The 20,095-nt window shown below is 36.4% G+C and overlaps 1 protein-coding gene and 1 long non-coding RNA gene across 3 annotated transcripts in view; one reads left to right on the top strand and one right to left on the bottom strand.

Annotated features, from left to right (window-relative positions):
- The window catches only part of drd2b (dopamine receptor D2b), a 97,815-nt gene that overhangs the window by 26,208 nt on the left and 51,512 nt on the right, over positions 1-20,095 (top strand). The window lies entirely within an intron of this gene.
- LOC141385625 (uncharacterized) lies at positions 5,473-7,403 on the bottom strand. Its single transcript, XR_012406387.1, has 4 exons — positions 7,327-7,403; positions 6,958-7,013; positions 6,324-6,383; positions 5,473-5,587 (listed from the first exon to the last, which is right to left on the bottom strand). It is a non-coding gene; the product is annotated as an uncharacterized lncRNA (long non-coding RNA).

The raw sequence follows: 20,095 nt of genomic DNA, 5'->3' as shown, positions 1-20,095 counted from the left end.
AGGATGCCTTTTTGTTGAGATAAAAGGTTGTGTCACAGTAGGTGAACAGTTTTATATTACAAGCTGCTCTTATACAGCCAAATACTGCATATTTGCTATTATCCAATTCAATTCAATTCAATTCACCTTAATTTGTATGGCACTTTTACAATGTAGATTTAGTCAAAGCAGCTTTACATAGAAGATTATAGTAAATTGAAACAGTTCAGTTTTCAGAGTTTTTCATTTAAGTTTAGCTCACTTAAGTGTGGAGTCCAAACACCGAAGAGCAATCCATCGATGCACATTAATTTACTTAAATTAATTAAATTACGTAAATTATTAATTAGTTTAATTAAAAACGTCCAATACATTTTTGCTCAAATTTGCACATTTTCTTAACTACAAAACCACATGTTGTGCTAAAACTAAAATTTAGTTCATTTATTTTTATTAATAACATCTTTGTCTCATAATGTAAAATATCTATATAAAACCTGATATTTGGCAATGTATAAAAATTACTTACATGACATACAAGTTTATACTTGTATTTGACATGTCATAAAATGTCATATATATATATATATGTGTGTATATATATATATATATATATATATATATATATATATATATATATATATATATATATATATATATATATATATATATATATATATATATACTGTTAAAATCTGATTTATTAGCCCCCTTGTTTATTTTCCCCTATTTTCTGATTAACAGCGAGAAGCTTTTTTAGCACATTTCTAAACATAACAGTTTTAGTTACTCATTTTTAATAACTGATTTATTTTATCTTTGCCATGAAGACAGTAAATAATATTTGACAAAATCATGTTCAAGACACTTCTATACAACTTAAAGTGACATTTAAAGGCTTATCTAGGTAAACTAGGTATGTTAGGGTAATTAGGCAAATCATTGTATTATGATGGTTTGTTCTGCAAATAATCCATATATATATATATATATATATATATATATATATATATATATATATATATATATATATATATATATATATATATATATTAAAGGGGCTAATAATTTTGACATAAAATGTTTATTAAAACTTTTTTCCAGAAGAAAAAATATAATCGGACATACTGTGATGTGAAAATTTCCTTGCTTGTAAGGTGGGCAACAGTACAGGGTTTTTGTTGTTGCATTTTGTGTTTCAAAGTGCGCCACACAAACTCTATTAGAGGCAGGTCGGGAGTGAAGACAGGCCAGTCTATTAGCTGTATTGTCTTTCTCTACAGCCAGGACTTTGTAATGTGTGCAGAATGTGGTTTTGCATTGTCTTGTTAAAATATGCATGGGCGTCCCTGGAAAAGAAGGCAGCATAGTGTGCTAATAATAATTATTATTATTGATAAAGCAAGTTATACTGCAATCAGGTGATGTGCTCCATCCGCTCAATAACCTAATATGTTGTAGTTTGTAGTGTGTGCTGTGCATGGTTTTCCTATCTTGCAGTGTGCGCAGATTTAAGGAAATAACATCGCCATTATGGTCTAAGAAATAAACACATTTTTTTCACCCCAACCCAATTTCATAGCACACCATAAAGGCTAAAAGACTTAATTCTTAATTAAAACTTAATTCTTATATTTGCAGCCAAGGGCTATACTTCTCACCATGTATTATCTTTTCTAAAACTTCCAGTGAAGTGTAAAGACATGTTTATTAAAAAAAAAAACCCAAAACAAATAAAATTATATTTCAATTTAACACACCACATCCCATAAGATACACAAACAGTAGCCTACTATCCTTTCTAGTATTGTGATAAGGCAAAGCTGAAAGTCTATGGTTAAAGTGTCAATCAGCAGTCAAAAGCTGCTGGCGCATCTATGTACCTCTGCGGCGGCGTTAACAATAGCACCAGAGGGCACATTTTGTAGTGGTCACATCTGTATATGTAATTTTCAATGTTAATAGTGCTATCACAAAAGTGCAAGTTACCTTTGGCAACGGTACTGACACAACCCCATACTATGACAAACTCTGTCTTTTGGACTTGTTACTGGTAACAAGTGATGATTATCTTCTTTGGTCTGGAGCACAACGCCGTCTATTTCTGACAAAAAAATAAATAAAATAAAAATAAAAAAAAACCTGAAATACAGATTCATCTGATCACAGTACACATTTCCAATGTGTCCTGGTCCATCCCAAATACTTTTCAGTCCAGAGAAGACAAAAGCGACTCTGGACACTATTAACATAGGGCTTCCTTTTTGGCACCGTTCAGTTTTAGCTGGCATTTGTGGATTAACTACATAATGAGGTACTTGACAAAGGTTTGCCAAAATAATTCTGAGCCCATGTGGTGATATCGCTTATAGATGAATGATTCTTGATGCAGTGGCAGATATCGCATTTGTTTGGCTTAGGCTTGTGCACTACAAACTGAAATACCTACAGATACTGTGAATCTTTTAATTATGTTATGGACTTTTAAAGGTGAAATATCAGCCTGATCTCATGAGAAAACTAAAGTATTTTACGTTTTGTCAGTTTAGTGGCTAAGTCACACAAATTAGTAGTCAGTCAATAATTTTCTCAATATTTATTGGCAAACTTGTGATCATCCCATCTTTGCTCCTAAAACACTAGACCTTTCTTGGATGCTGCTTTTATACCAAATCATAATCAAATCACCTGTTTCAAATCACATCATTATTTAATCAATTTACCTGAGCACTAGCCCAGAATTGCTCCTGTCACAATTTTTTTTTTTAAATGTGTTGCAGGTCTGAATGACAGGAAAGGATGTTCATTTACAAATGAAATGAAGTTGACCAGACAAAACATGAAATATTTTGTGTTCATTGTGTCAGCAAAGAAATTACAGTCAAAATAAATTTAGGATTACTACTTGCTTTTTTTATTAGCGGTTTCCATGCTGTCCTAACTTTTGCTGATTTGGGGTTGTATTAAATAAATGACTTATATTTTGTATGTGTAAAAAATAAATATAAACTTGCATGTCATATAAGTAATTTGCATATATTTCCATGTACCAGACTTCTATATGGGTAAACATGATTTGTTCTTCAGACAGAACTGTCATATGGATCCAGAAGACCTGAAAATAATTCACATGTCACATGTAAAAGAGCAGCCTGAGGGTGAGCTGGATACATATGCTGTTGTGAACCTTTTTTAAGGGTTTCCTGTAGCTGTACTAATGGAGCGTAACACTACCAACAACAAGGTCATGACTTCGACTCCCAGATCACATAGAATGAACCTTGAATGCTCTGTAAGTGGCTTAAATGCATCAGAGAATGTTGTCCTCTCCTTTGAGGTTGGATTTTTGATCTAAAATTAGATTTGAATCCAGGTTGAAATGGGTTTAGGGTTAATATGGCTACACTGTAAACGATTTCTTGTTAAATTAGCAGTAAGTTACTGGCAACAATTATCCAGTAGCTGCTGTATTTCATAAAACAGTAACATTACTGTAATACTAATTACATTAGTATTACATTTACTGTAAAATGTAATACATCATTTTACTGTTGTTGATTTTTACTGTAACACTTATTACAGTAGTGGTGCACATACTGCAAAACTGAAAACAGTATTTTATTGTACATTTTTACCATAAAGAACTACGGTATTTTAACGTTACTTTCATTATTACTGTATAGTATTTTACAGTTATTAAATGTTATTTTATTATATTTAATAGTGCTACTTTATAATGGGTAAAAAATTTTCAAAAATTGCACAAGTGTTATTTTAACTGTTCAAGACGTACAAGAAAAATAAAGAAACTGAAACTTTAACTTCACAATAAAGGTTTATTGTGTAAAGCATGCTAAAACAGTAGCAGTAATTCAATATAACAGAGCAACAGAACACTAATGAACAATTGATCATTAAAACCAGTCAACAATTAATGCATCAAAAATTATTACAATTTTAAAAACAGGTGAAAATACTGCTACAAGACAGGAAATAATGAAGGCCAAATGATGTGGAAAGGGACAGTGAAAAAGGGCAGCAGCATGATGATGATCCTGCAAAAATGACAAGCAAAATCAATCACTGAAGTAAAAACTAATCATCCCTCAAACCATTTAATTCATTCAGAAACGAAACACTGCACTTTATATATATATATATATATATATATATATATATATATATATATATATATATATATATATATATATATATAAAACAGTTTTTTTATTGTTTTTGTTGGTGAAATACAGTTTGTTGTCAATTCACAATTACACTAACGTTAATGGGGAAAAGATCAGCGGGCATTGTTCTTGAAGATCGCTATTCAGGTGTCCACACAGGTGTGTAAAAAATAAAGTCTCATCTTAACTTAATGTCCGACTCTGTATAGCTCGAATATCTGATTCTATGATCACGCAACTAGCGCTTCCACGGATTTAAGAGGGGTGAACACAGTTCATTCTCACTTTAAGAGGCTACATATTTAAAATAAAATAAATAAAATAATGTAATTTAACGTGACTAATGTTAATACTTTTAGGCTTTTAACACGTATAAATCCACTTCTAACTTACAGACAAGATTGCGTTAGAGAACATGAAAGCTGTGCGTGATTTTTTTTTAAAATAATGCTAATGATAAGTTACTGATATTTGGTTTGCATAAAACAAAGTAATCACTAAGCATTCATTTTTGGCAAAATCTGCAGAGAGGCTCAGCGACACGAGGAAATGTGTTAAAGTTGAGTAGAGAACTAAAGAGCAGTCTAGCCTACTTCATGAAATATTTGTGGTAATATTCTGCTGTCAATTCGTATTACTGTATTTCAATATGCAGCAGTGATGGCATGTCAGCGAGACAAATAAACATTTTATCGAGTCATTTCATACAATCTATTTATTGATTTATTTTTTATACGAACACATCTCCAGTGAAATTTCCTCAAACTAAATCATCATAACGTTACTGTGCACAGAATCAGTAAAATGTTGAGAATAATTTAAATACTTAATTTTTTAAAACAGTCACTGCTGATTACAAACTAACATTAAATCTAAGCTTACAGAAATCCTGTATGCATGACAATATAAAGATGTATTACTCACTGATGTCGAAGCACTTCCAGGTCATCAGAGATGTAGACAGGACAGAATATGTGCTATCAAATGAGCTCTTGTGCAGCCTTTGTTGGACATCCAGGTAGGATGTTCACCCACACTGTAAGAAACAAAAACAGAAACAATTTATTAAAATGTGAGGGATAGTAAACATGTTTGGTCTACAGAGAGAAGAAAATGTTTACTTTAAGCATTGATCCTAATGAATCTATTTCTGAACTACATTTAACCTTATCACGGAAACAGCATTTTTGAGCTTTCAGACCAGGGGTGCTCAACCTTGTTTAAATTAGACTCTTTAAATTAGAATTAAAACAATAAATCTCTATGTCAAATAAAATACTTCAGATCTAAATAAAGTAGGTGATTTTACCTAAAGGTTCCTTCCCTCCAGTTAGTTTGGCTGCAAATCCCTCCACATCTGTGCTTTATTCGGTTCTTGTCTTAAGAGTAACTGGTGTCGCATTCCAGGTCCATCACAATCTGGGCTAGAAGGACAATATGACAAAAGACAAGACAGATATAAATAAAAGTCTCAGAATAAAAAATTTAAAGGAATAGTTTACTATTTTGCCACTATTTACTCCACGTGTTTTAAACTAGTTTGAATTTCTGTTAAACACTAAAGCAGATATTTTGAAGAATGTTAGTAACCAGTAGCTATTGACATCCATATTTGAACCAAATTTCTTTAAAAAATATGAGTTTGTGTTCAACGGAACAAAATAAATATATAACTATTTTGAAACAAGTGGAGGATGCCAAAGATGCTATTATTTTCATTTTTGGGTGAACTGTCCCTTCAATTCAAGTGTCAAGCAATTGTCATAAAAACTGATGTGTCGCTTGAGGAAAACTAAATCAAGTACCTTCTGTGAACAAGCAGAATCATTATGCCATTGTATTCAGTGATTCTCTTTTACATTTTCCCACTATAAAACGATAGCTTCAACATGCAATCCATGTTAAGACAAAAATGAATAGCATAAAATAACATATTGAACTAAACTTACAATTTCCAGGCTGTTTGAAAAAAAAACAAACACATACGCCCAGTAAAATTGCTAATAAACAAAGACTGGTGTTTTAAGACCAGATTTTTTTTTTTATCTTAGGAACTGCTGGAAGAAGAAAAAGAGGTTTTACATGAAACTCCTCACAACAAATCTGTGAACAACTTGACATTTCAAAATCTAATCAAAATGAGGAAGACATCAACATTACCTTGAATAATCAAGTGAGGAGTGATTGGTAGCATCAGTTTTTCAACATCAATTACTGTAGCTGAAAAACAGATAAATATAATTAGAGTAAAATAAGACTTAACATTAATTAATCTAAATCTATGGTACAACGATACCAATCTGTATGGGGTTAAAATACATTTGTACACAAATCATTCACTGACCCTATCAATTTCTCTTAGAATAGGATATATATATATATAACGTTATATATATATATATATATATATATATATATATATATATATATATATATATATATATATATATATATATATATATATAATGATAATGACTTTGGCTTATATCTGTGTACTCAAAACGTACACTCACCTCAGGTACACCTGAACAGCAAAAATTAAATGTACAATTAATGACACACTATACATCAAGCTCATTAACATTATTGAGAAATAGACAATTAATATGTATTTTGTTAATATTAACCTTAGCTTAAAATAATTCAACTGCATTTAATTTTCAGCTCCATTTATAAAACAGTTAAGACTCATTTCATTATGAGTTTAGTTTAACTTAAATAACTAACTTACAGTTGAAAAATTTTACCATAATGATAGCTTAGTCAAAATGACTATGTGAAGACCAGAGCTTACCTTAACGGTAAACGTTTAACTTTTCATGGTGACTTCGCCTTCATTTCAGTGTTGTGCTGAAATAGAGAATTCATTAATGCAGTTAAGTTACAATAAGTTAAAGTTATGTTTTTTTCAGGTAACTTAACGTATGGTCAAAAACTTACTCAAGATAAACTCACTGTATCTAATACCTCGCAAACACTACAATGACCGCCTGGCGTCTGTTATTTCTTGTTTAAAATACCATTTGTTAACGGACAGCGTGACATAACATAAGAACCTACAACTAATGTCACTTGGTTAATTCTTTTAAATTACACACACAATACACAGAAATACATACAAAACAATCCTTTAACGGACAGAATTTGACTTTAAAACACTTACCGAGGATGAATTCGCTGGATGAAAGACGACAGGTGAATTTCAAATTAGGAGAGTTGCCTGCATGTCGAGTCGTGTCCGTTCGGTTCTATGAATCGGCTCCTTAGTGAACAGTAAAGAATCGAATCTGCATAAAAATTGATTCCTTTTTGTATATGATTCATTACTATTTCGTTATACTGCTTGGCCACACGCATTTATACACTAATTATACACTAATTGCATATTGCTGAATGTGCTTGTGAACACGTGTGATCAAATAATTCCCGAGCAAACGGTTCAATTCGGTTCAATACGAGTCGCTCGAGTGCTGAACCGAACCAGTGCAAACGTGATATTGATTACAATATAGTAACATTGTTTTTTATTCACTTTACCAGCGAGATTATTACATATATCTGACCTTGACAATAAGAAATAAAGTTCGTTTGAAGTGTTTTGAGAATTAATATTTTTTTCTCCCAGAATTCATTTCACATCAACAAGCAAATGGTAATGGCGGATGAGAAAGCCCAGCTAATATTATAAATATTGCGTTTAATATGTCACGAAATGAAATTTTAACAGTGTTTCATGCGAGAATGTAGTTCTTACAAACTCAAATCTGTGGTTTATTTATAGATATCATTTGTAAATTTTAAGCGTGCTTTGCCGATAGCGGAGATTCTGACCTCCAGGGTGTCCATCATCACTCATGTGTCCGGCGAAACGAGGTTATAATCGGCTAGACATGTGAGACTTGCCCCGGTCTTAGATGGCTCTATAATGAATGTGTTATGAAATTTAGTTTTAACCGTTTTTCATGCGGGAATGTAGTTGTTTTAAACTCAAGTCTGTGGTTTATTTATAGAGATGGTGCGTATTTTAAAATATTGTTTTGAAAATGCGGAGATCTGTGACCTCCATGGTGATGACGGGTGCCCTAACCTCATGAATCCGTCTAAAGCAGGCTGGTCATTTTGACATTTAAGCTGACTTTGGTTTCATGAATGAATTACTTTTGTTCCAGTTTACGTTTTGGTTAAGCACAAAGTTATGTTGATTAAAAATGATTTAATATTTTCATGTTAACCTTATAAAATTAAGGTGCAGTACACCCAAAAATGGAAAACCAGGGGACAGTTTTATGCACTGAACAGTCTGAAGAAACTGGTTAGTTTATTTTTCTTCACAAAATACTTTGTCAAAAAAATAAACATAATAATAATAATATAAAGTGTGTGTAGAGTTTTTCATGGTCATTTGCAGTACTGTATTTAGATGCACAGTAACTGATTTTTTCCCAAAATTCATTGTAAAATCTGCAGTAGCATACTGTTAATCATGTTCACAGTATGGAAATGTTGAGAATACATTATCATGCTGTGAAAACAGCAATATATACAGTAACACACTGTGCACAGCTTATACGGTAAACAACTGTTGAGGAATGCAGTATAATACCGTGAAAACAACAGAAATCGTTTACAGTGTAGGTTTAGATGAAAATGCACCCCTGTCCGCCTATTTAAAGGGTTAGTTCACAAAAATAATGTATGTTATTAATAATCTCACCTTCATGACATCCCAAGCCACCTGGGACCTTCCTTTGGTTAAGAGACCCTTCCCTTTGGTTAAAATACATCCTAAAACGGACCATTTGCCTTCAGAGATACATTTTTATCAAAACTAAAATTCACACAGACTTACCAAAATTAGACAATAGAAGATTGGAAAAACAATGCCCGATCTGATGAGTCTCGATTTCTGCTGCGACATTCAGAAGTAAAATACTGTTTATATGACAGTTAAATAGAGTGTGATTTAAAACAATCATTGACAGAGTTGAAATACCTAGAAACAACAGAAATATTTACATAGAGCAATACATTTCAGTTTTCTCAAAAAGATGCATAATTTGTTTTTTTTTTTTTTGTTTTTTGTTTTTTTGTGGTTAGGAAAAAGTGCAGTAATATACATTTATTTGACAGATTTCATACCAAGAACATCACCTGCAGTTGCTTTACAGATATAGCTTTTGCTGACAGATCTTCTTTGTTCTGAGAAACAGAGAGAAAATTAAACAGTCTGCAGAGAACAGCTGAAAAGAGTGGTTATGTTATTGGATGGTTATGATTTCTAACATGTCAATCTGCACCCAATTTACAATTGAAGATTAGTTGTTTATGCCTTCCTTGAGTGTTTTTTTTTTTTTTTTTTTCTCATCTTGGCCTGGCAATTTAAGGCTGGGAAAACTGCAATGCACCTCCTGTGAAGCACACACTGTCTTTGAATTGCCTGCCTTAATGTATTTGTGCCAAATTAGCTGACTAGCTTTAAAGATAAAATTGCCTTGTTGTTAAATATATGAAGTGTCCTTCTTCGTGGTGTTGCGTTTGATGAAAGGCCAGCTTTCGTTTCTCTCATGGCTTTATAATAGTTCTCTTCTCTTCTCTTCAAAATCCCAGAGAGCTTGCTTACAAAATTGTGTAACCATGTCATTTTTATAGTATAAAGCAGTCAAATATGACTTAAATGAGTAAATAAATGTGTGATATACAGTATGTCTGTTTTGTTTTAGTCAAAGTGTTTAATTTGACATAGCAAATTACATTACAAATAATAAAAAATAATAATATATTACAATTAATAACAATAATAATAATAGGGCTGTGCTGTGGGGCAGTGGGTTGCTGGTTTGACCCTCAGCTGCATCAGTTGGCATTTCTGTGAGAACTTTGCATGTTCTTCCTGTGTTTGCATGGGCGGGTGCTAGGTTTCCCCCACAGTCCAAAGACATGTGCTATAGGGGAATTGGGTAAGCTGCTGCGTAAAACATAGGGCCCTATCATACACCCGGTGCAATAAAGGGCAAGACGTGTTTGATGGGACGTGTTGCTATTTTCAGACTAGCGCAACAGTAATTTTTCAGTTTTCCACCACTTGTTTAAATAGCAAATCCATTTGCGCCACATTGTGGACTCATGGGTGTGTCAGTCTACAAAAGGGGTGTGTTAAGGCACATTGTTTTAGTGTTGCTATTTTGAGGAACTTAAATAGACTGTGCAAAAGACCAACTGAGACCAGGGGCCTCATGTGCGAAGACTTGCGTGGAAATCATACTAAAACAGCTTTGTGCGTACGCAGAAAAAAATTTAGATGTATGAAACACTGTGTACGCCGAATCTCACGCATATTCTTTTGTACATCCGAATGAACGTGAAACTGAGTGCAACATGCACGTGCACAAAACCCCTGCCTGTCTCCTCCCCCGTATGAATATGCTAATGACTCTACTTTGACAAAACCCAAAGAAAAAGCAATGGCAAAAGCAAGAAAAAAAAGAGAAACTTTGAACAGAATGTGAATTGGAGGTGTTGCTTTCGGAGGAGACCAGAGAAAAGCGGTGTTATTTGCAAGTTTGTTCTCCGGAATTAACAACAAAAGAAAAAAAAATAGAGTGGGAGAGTTTAGACTGAGTGACTTAAAAAAGAAATAGTGTGGTTAAAATGCTGCAGTACCCTTAATAGTCTCAGTGGCGCAGTTCGTAAGACGCATGTCAACATGTTTTGACACGTTCGAGCATGAACTCGGTTCGAATCCAGTGTCTGATGAACTCTTTCATCTTTTTTCCCCCGCTACATATCAGATTTTGCCAACTATTTATCACGAGAAAGACTAGTAGGAATTATTAATAAGTTTTTGCATCATATTTTTTTTGCACATTTATTGAATGGAAATGTTTCTGATTCACGCATGCAAATTCATCCTTAGATAGTGTCTTTATAGAAATGTGCGTGCAGAAGATAGCTCAGATTACATTGGGAAAACAGGCGATCGCTACAAATTGTGCTTTAATGTTTAGCTGGTCAACTGTATGGTATGGAATCCTTATATACCTGCTAGATGAGCCCGTCTCATACAGCTGCCATTGCAAGGCTCAAACACTTTGTAGAGAGCAATTTAACACAACTGCCTCTAGGAGTCGCCAATGGAAATAAAACAGACACGCACAAAAAATGTGCGTACGCCAGCCACAAAGCTGGCGTGGAGCTGCGCACATTCCCACGTTCAGTTCATCGTTAGTAAATCCAAGCGATTCTGAGCATGAAGCCTGGCGTACGCAAAGTTTTTGTGCGTATGCAGCGTTGATACATAAGCCCCAGGTCTAAAGATCAGCGCAGAGTACGTTAGTTGTGCTCCTTAATTGGTTACACATTGCTTAATACACACAGGGTGTACAGAAATACGCAAATATCTTCACATATGAAAAAAAGTTAAATTAATTAGATAATTAAAGGAATAAAATATTACAAAAAATATTATTTTCTACATATCCAAACCGTGCCCAAGCCCGTTTCCCGGAACGTTTTAGAAGTGTGAGTGCTTTGAATTGCCTCAGACGCTTTTCACTTGGCCGGCCTTGGCCCGGTTGAAAGAGGTTTGCCAGAGCTTATTAAAGACTCCCCTCACCTCACGACAGCTGCACCTTTAGCAAACCTCCTAATTCCTGCAGCACAAGGACTTTATGATTGTTAATGAGCGTCAAAAGTGGCGAAAGCAGGTAAGACAAAAACAGAAGCCAAAAAATAAAATAAACAAATGAATAACAGGGAGAGAATGTGATGAAATCTGAAAATGAGGTAAAAATCAGACGAGGGCTTTTCTTACTGGATTGTTTTATAAAACTTGTTTGGGTTTAGGGAAGTGGGTGGTTTGGGTCAATCTGTGCTTTTGAAAAAACTATTGGTTGGGTTTAAGGAACGAGATGGGTGAGTCAGTCAGTCATTCAGTCAACAGCTCCCTCTGGTGAATTAATATGAAAATATCAGGTGCGAAGGGCACTCGCAAGAGAAATTTGAGATCTCAAAAAACTTACACAGCGGCCTTTGGTGAATTTGCAAAAACAAAAACTGCAAAAAAAGCACCTCCTTTGACATATTTGGTGCTCTCCAGAAATGTATATAGCGGTGTGTTTTCAGAGTGAGCCTGGGTTAAGATATTGTCTAAATGAATGCCTTCTTTTCTTTATTCTTCACTACTCCTCCATCTTTCATTTCATTTTCTCTGTATTCTCCATCACTCCTCCCATCTCATTTTCTACTGTCCTTCCCTCCCTCTTTTGTTGTCTTTACCTGCACCCCTACCAACTAATGAGTTCAGACAGAGCATGGGCGTCAGTGGGGCAAAGTCAGAGCTACAGTGGCCTGGGGCACTAGCATATTCCAACACAACTCTCATAGAGACAGTGAGCGATTCCACAGGCAGACTCTCTGATGTGACCCCAGACACAGAACACGCGCACAGAACTTAGAGAAGGTGCATTATCTTGCTTGGATGGAGAATGTCTGTCATGAGGTCTCAGATGGGTTGTTTCTCAGATGGCGCAGCAAGACATGAGCACTCAGATATATTCTACACCAGCCACTCTATTAGACACAAACTGCTAGAATCAGGTTGGATTCTCTTGCTTACAGAAAAAAAACATTCTTAGTGGTACAGGTGCTGGAAACATTCCTTAAAGATTTTTGGTTCAGTTTTACACGATAGCATAACATAGTTGCTGAAAATTTGTTGTCTGCAATCTCCTGTCCTCTGTTGAATTCAGATTTGAAGAGATCCAACTACCTCTATGTGCCATCTGAAATTTTTGTCTAAAAATAGTTTTTTTTTTTTTGTTTTTTCAGGTTCCAATGTTTATGTTCAGTTTTTTCACTTTAAAGACAATAAAATAAATTATTATTTGTCATAAATGTGAAATTACTGAACCTATAGACAGAAGCCTGAGAAAAATAGTGATTTTAAAAGAAAATTTCAAATGGCACTTTGCATCTGAACTCTTTATTTGTTGGCTGTGGAGGCCATTTAACTAGTTATAGACAGGAGTGGCATTGGTCTGGTATTCTGCTGCTATAGCTCATCATGGTTCTGGAAAAGGATTTAGAGACTCACTGTTTCTTCCTTACCGACCAAAAGCCAAAGTAATTGAATAATTTAATGTGAGATTCAACCAGTTCAGCAGGCATATGCACACTTGGGGCCCTATCATACACCCGCCGCAATAAGGCGCAAGATGTGTTTGTATGACGTGTTGCTATTTTCAGACCATAATTTTCCCATTCTCTGCCAAGTTGTTTAAATAGCAAATCCATTTGCGCCACCTTGTGCACTCATGGGTGTTTTGATCTAGAAATGAGGTGTGTTAATGAGTATTGTTGGCACGTTGCTATTTTGAGGATCTAAAATAGACAGCACAGTAAACCAGCTAAGTGCAGGTCTAAAGTCCAGCGCAGAGCACGTTAGTTGTGCGCCTCACTTAAACATTGCTTAATACACAAGGGATGTACAGCAATACGCAAATATCTTTACAAATAAAAAAGAATTAAAGTAATGAAATATTACAAAAATAATTATTTTTTACGTAAATATAAAAAAACACCGCTTTCAGTTTTGAAACAAATCTTTGTGCTTAACAAACAAAATTAATTATGAAGGCTATTGGATGTCTGTGCGTACAACATGTTTCCTTGTCCAAGAAAGAGTGAAAGTGAAAGTAAAGAATGAGGAGGCTCATTCTCTCATTCTCACGCTGCGATGGTCTGTTTAACTGTTCTCCCGCTAGGGAAGTGCACAGTTTTTCCAATTACAAATATGCCATGTAAATAACAAATGCGCTGTGGCGCGATGCAACTCACTCTTAAAGGCAATGGGAGATGAGACTATGATGTGTTTAATCTCAAAATACACCCATAACTCATTAAAAGAATAAGTACAAACCTATTAGATCATGTGGCGGGCGCAAAGCGGATTTTTTCTGTCTCTAAAATAGCAAAAGTAGTTTCTGGTACGCTCTTAATGCTTTTGCGCCCTGCACTTAGGAATTTGTGCCTAGATCGTCAAAACAGAGGCCTTAGACATAAGGTAAATAGGTGCTTAAGCACTTATCATTTTGTTTTCTTAAGAGAAAGTGCCAATTTTTTAAAGCATTTTAATTTGTTTTTTTGTTGATAAATTAATATATGTATAGTAGGAGTGTAAAGCAACATTTGTTCCAAACCGACATGGTACTGGGGTCACGGTTCAGTTTATGCATTCCAACAACAAATACAATCAGTCCAGATGTGTCAATCACTGAAGCAGTAACATTCATTCTGTCATCAAAAATCCATATGCTTTTTGTTACAAATGTTTCTGTTATTGTCCATTAAGTGTTTCCCAAAGATGCCAGTTTCCTCTAGTCTTGTGTGTGCGTGTTTTTTTTTTTTTTTTTTTTGAATGAAAAGTCTAGATTCATTCTGTGCCAGCAAGAGGTGCTTTTGGAGCTCAAGTTTTTTTTCTTCAATTTTTTTTTTCCCCAGCAGCGTCTGTAAACAAAGTGGTAAACAGTCTATTCAAAGATACTTACTTAATCTCTGGGCCATTTATATCGAAGTTGATATTCAGCCTCACCATGTTGGTGTTTTGTAACATCTAATTTTTATGAGATGAGCTGTAAACCTCATAAACCCCCAATTTGGAGGACCAGGACATACACACATACACTATGGACAATTTAGCTTACCCAATTTACCTACTGTACAGCACATGTTTTTGGACTGTGGGGAAAACCGGAGCACCCTGAGGAAACCTATGTGAACACGGGAGAGCATGCAAACTCCACATAGAAATGCCATCTGATGCAACCAGGGCTCAAACCAGTAACCTTCTTGCTGTGAGGCGACAGTGCTACCCACTACACGACCGTGTCACCTTATTCAATGATACACTCAAATAAAATTGACCTACCATCTCGTTTTGATTGCATACATACTGTAGTAAGATATTGGTTACCTTACATAGTAATTACAGTACTCATTTACCAGGTTGCAGAAGTCCCTCAGCTATTGATTGCCAACATTTATCTTTTTAATCTTTCTTGGTAGTCCAGTGATGACATATAATACAGGCAACTATACCGTTGCCATAACTCCACAAAGCTTGTTTCCATGTCATGGAAGCAGCACTGTCCTCTCTCTTTCATTTTGTTACGTAAAAAGAATTGATGTGCTCATTTTGGTAAATGTCACCCATGACAGAACCCATTGTAAACAATAAGGTAAAAAATTGAACATGCCAAAATTTTGGTTTGATGTTATGAGCCGGGCGAGGCAGTGGCGCAGTAGGTAGTGCTGTCGCCTCACAGCAAGAAGGTTGATGGGTTGCTGGTTCGAACCTCAGCTCAGTTGGCGTTTCTGTGTGGAGTTTGCATGATCTCCCTGCCTTCACTCCAGGTGCTCCGGTTTCCCACACAGTCCAAAGAGATGCGGTACAGGTGAATTGGGTAGGCTAAATTCTCCATAGTGTATAAGTGTGTGTGTGTGTGTGGATGTTGCGTCAGGAAGGGCATCCGCTGCGTAAAATCTTGCTTAATAAGTTGGCGGTTCATTCTGCTCATTCTGTTCAATCTCACCCTGTTTTAATAAAGGGACTAAGCCGACAAGAAAATGAATGAATGAGCCATCGCAGATCAACACTACTCAAAAAAATGTGTAAATCAAAAGTGCAGGGGTCCAAGGACTGATCCCATAGAAACTCCCATGATCAGCTGATGCGCTTTGGATACCTCTCCCCTCAAGGCAAACCTGAAAGATCTATCATTGAGATAAGACTGAAACCAGTGGAGAGGGATTCCAGTAAACCCCATTAAATCTGAAGATTCACCATGTCAATGACACCAGACAGGTCTAGTATAAGCAGAATTGATGATTTAGAACCCCCTTTAGCAATCCACAGGGCTTCAGTGACTTATAGCAAAGCAGTCTCAGTGGAATTACCCCTTTTGAAGCCTGAGGGGTTAGCATCCAGCAAGTTGTTCTGTGAAAGAAATGTTGAAACTATAGTTAGGCGATGTCAACCAATTTGGCATCATACGATGTGAAACACTGCAATGGACAATGGTATCGGTGAATTAATTATTTATAAATAATTAATTAACTCACAACGGATTCATTATTTGTAGCCTACTGTTTCAGCTACCTGACCCACATGGTCTTTGTTTTACCCATAACCAAATCATTAATAAATAAAGTTACACAGAAAAATTTGAGACCTCAAAAAGCACACACAATGGCCTCTAGTGCATTTGCAAAAACAAAAACTGCAAAAAAAAATATATAAAAAAAATATATAATAATATTAAAAATATATAATAATAATAAAAAAAATACCTCTTGTGACATATTTGGTGCTCTCCAAAAATGTATATACCGGTACGTTTTTAGAATGAGCCTGGGTTGGGAATGGAGGAGCTATGATGAATATTTAGAAAATCCACTAGGGGATGACTGACAAAGCTGATGTAAGTGGAGCAATGATTGACCAACAGGGAACTACACAGTCACACAGATAGTGAAACAAGCTTTGCCAGATCATAAAAAGTAAACGTCTGCATCCCTGCACGGCAAAAAAACAATATAACAAAAATGTTATGGCAACAAATGTTTCTGTTACTGTTACTTATTTTAATAAGTTAATCAGGTTTCAAATACCTATTTTAAGTTATATAAAGTTTAACTAGGCATCACGGTGGCACAGTGGATAGCATAATCGTCTCACAGCAAGAAGGTCGCTGGTTCAAGCCTCGATTAGGCTCTTTGGCATTTCTGTGTGGAGTTTGCATGTTCTTCCCATGTTTGTGTGGGATTCCTCCTGGTGCTCCGGTTTCTCCCACAGTCCAAAGACAAGTACAGGTAAATTGGATAGGCAAAATAGTGCCTAGTGCTAGTGTGAATGAGAGTGTATGGATGTTTCTCAGTGATGGGTTGCATCTGGAAGGGCATCCACTGTGTAAAACTTATGCTGGATACGTTGGCAGTTCATTCTGCTGTAGTGACCCTACAGTAGATCAATAAAGGGACTAAGTCAAATAGAATGAATAAATTAGTAAAGTTTAACTATTTTTATTTAATCACTTTGAGACGACTATAAAAGTTCTTTGATTCAACAAAAAAAATCACAGGTAGCAAGAATCTTTTTACAGTTTATAATAAATTTAAAAATATCAAAATGGCTTACACTGAACATGATGCAAAATGCACAGCTTCCCGATTAGCACCTCTAAAAACTTGGCCTTAATGGCCAAGGCCAAACATCAAAAGCACGTTTCTGTGATACGCAGAGTGACATACTGCAAATAGATCCTGGGAAACTTCCAGCTGTTTCCCTTGATTTAAGCTGTGATTTTCCTGATGAGATAAGATACAAATGCAGGGCAACATTCTCCAGGTGCAGGTCCCTTTTTTGATTTATTTAAGAACATCCTTCCATGTGTTGACCTTAACATTTCTGAGAGAAATAAGAAAACCGCTTTCCACTGCAAAATTCACATATTCACATACTTCTGGCATGCTTAAGGACCCAAGATAAGCAAAGTTCACTGCACCATTATGCAAATGTGCCCTTTAAACTGCAAGTACAGCACTTAACAAATTGTGCTTTGAGCTTGGTTTTTCATTTAAAAAAATAATAATAAATAATTAATTATGGTTGTAGAATGTCTAAGTTTTCTTTAAGATGTAATTTCTAGGGTGCAACTAAGGTCTCTCTTTATATTCTCATGTCTAAACAGGTCACTCAAATATGTTAGATTGTCTTTTGCGTAATTGAATTAAGATGTACAAGAATATTATTTAAAAATGTCACAGCTAAAAAGTTAAACAAATGTGAATCATGGGAAATCTCTGAAATAAACAAGTAAATTATATATTAAATGCAAACAGGATCAAAACATGATTGCAAAAGGGAGTGCTGTGTAAGTTATTTCAAAAATGTGATTCATTACTAATTCTAATAAAAAAATTAAGTAATGCAATTATGTGAGGAATTTAATTATATTATTCATAGTAATATATGTAATTTATGGTTTAAGTACATTATTGTAACATGTATTGTGCATTATGTTAAACATATTCTCCTATTTATTCACCTATGCCCTTTATTACATCTCTGTAAGTAAATAAATCCCTTTATTTACCAGTGGATAAGTAATCTAACCATTTTAACTAGTTACTTTGGAACTAATTATACCCACACTTTTATTCTTCATGCCATCTCTGGTTTTTAATAAGTATAATCTACGTCTGCCTGGTCTGATGAGTCTTGATTTCTGCTGCGACCTTCGGATGGTAGGGTCAGAATTTGGCCCCAAAAACATGAAAGCAAGGATCCATCATGACTTTTATCAATGGTTCAGGCTGCTGGTGATGGTGCTGTGATGGTGTGGGGGATATTTTCTTGTCACATTTTGGGCCCATTAGTACCAATTGAGCATCATGTCAACACCACAGCCTAGCAAGGTGTACCCATCTTCTGATGGTTACTTCCAGCTGAATAAAGTGCCATGTCATAAAGTGCGAATCATTTCAGACAGATTTCTTGACAATAAGTTTACTGTACTCAAATGGCCTCCACAGTCACCAGAACCCAATCCAATTGAGCATCTTTGGGATGTGGAGGTTCGTATCATGGATGTGCAGCTGACCAATCTGAGGCAACTGTGTGATGCAATAACGATGATATGGACCGACCAAAATCTCAGAGGAATTTTCTAGTACCTTGTTAAATCTATGCCATGAAAGATTAGTTCCCCTTCGGGGGGAACTTCAGCACTATAAGTGGATTTGATTGTAAAATCCACGCATTGGGAGGTTCGGTTCAGAAGCTACTCGTCTGAAAGAGTATTGAACGGGCCAATTAAGAATGAATTGGCAGCGCAAGCCTGCGCAGGTGAGCGGCATAAGCAATCAACTGAGTATATAAGCTCACCTGGCGCCAGCAGACGCTATCCTTTTCGCTTCAGAGACTTTCTGATCGAGTCGATGAGGGTTCCTCCTGCTGTGACCAGCGATTCTGAGCGAACGAGAGCATTCTCCCGGTCCAGAGTGTGTACACGCAGTGGCAGACGGTCGAGCTGGGTTTCTCCCTTGCCTGGCGTTCTTTGGGTCCGGTCCTTCAGAGCGGTGCGTATAAAGTTGCAAACTTCACAGAAAGAGCAACACAGTCGTGCAGCACGTCCTTATCAGGACGGCGCTCCGACTGTACGTTTCTGGATGCGGTGGTTTCCTGTCCTCGGATGATGGGCGCGGGCACTGCGTTACATGTCTGGGGGTCCAGCATGTTAATGCGCTGCTCGCGGGCAGTTCATTTCGTCATTGCGATGCCATGACTGTTGCGCAAGATCGCGGTTAGCCTTTGCAAAAGGGCGAACCACCCCAGTTGTCCCCTGCTCTGCAGCGGGCACTCGGGCAGATCTGAGGGTTTCAGCGAGAGATAATCCGTCGCCCACGGGCCCGCGGACCTCCCGCTCCTCTAAGCGCTCCATCCAAGCTTCGGGCGGGGGAAGCGATCCGTCTAACAGATGGTAGCCCTTACGCCCGATGACACCGGAGACCAGATGTCCACCGCGGCATCGAAGGGTGGGCTTTCATTGTCCGATGATGATCCAGACCCGCTCGCCCCCTGAAACGGACATGTTAGCCGTGCTTTCCCGGGCTGCTTCGGCCGTGGGTTGGAGATGGTTTATCCCCCAGCTCCGCGGCCGGACCGACTAGAGGGGCGTTCCCTTCTTCCCGGAGGTGCACAGTAGGCTCACGCGGTCTTGTAAAGCACTTTTTTCTGCTCGTGCTGCGTGTTCCTCCACCCTGACCACTCTTGACGGTGAAACAGCCAGGGGGTATGTGGCGATTCCTCAGGTTGAGTGCGCGATGGCGGTAAATCCGCGCGGCGCCTCTTCTTGGCGGGGTCCGCCTCGTCTCCC

The sequence above is a fragment of the Danio rerio genome, chromosome 5 (genome assembly GCF_049306965.1).
Source record: "Danio rerio strain Tuebingen ecotype United States chromosome 5, GRCz12tu, whole genome shotgun sequence".
Taxonomy (NCBI): Eukaryota; Metazoa; Chordata; class Actinopteri; order Cypriniformes; family Danionidae; genus Danio; species Danio rerio.
Note: the sequence above shows the minus strand (reverse complement) of the source record. Positions and strands in the feature narration are given on the sequence as shown.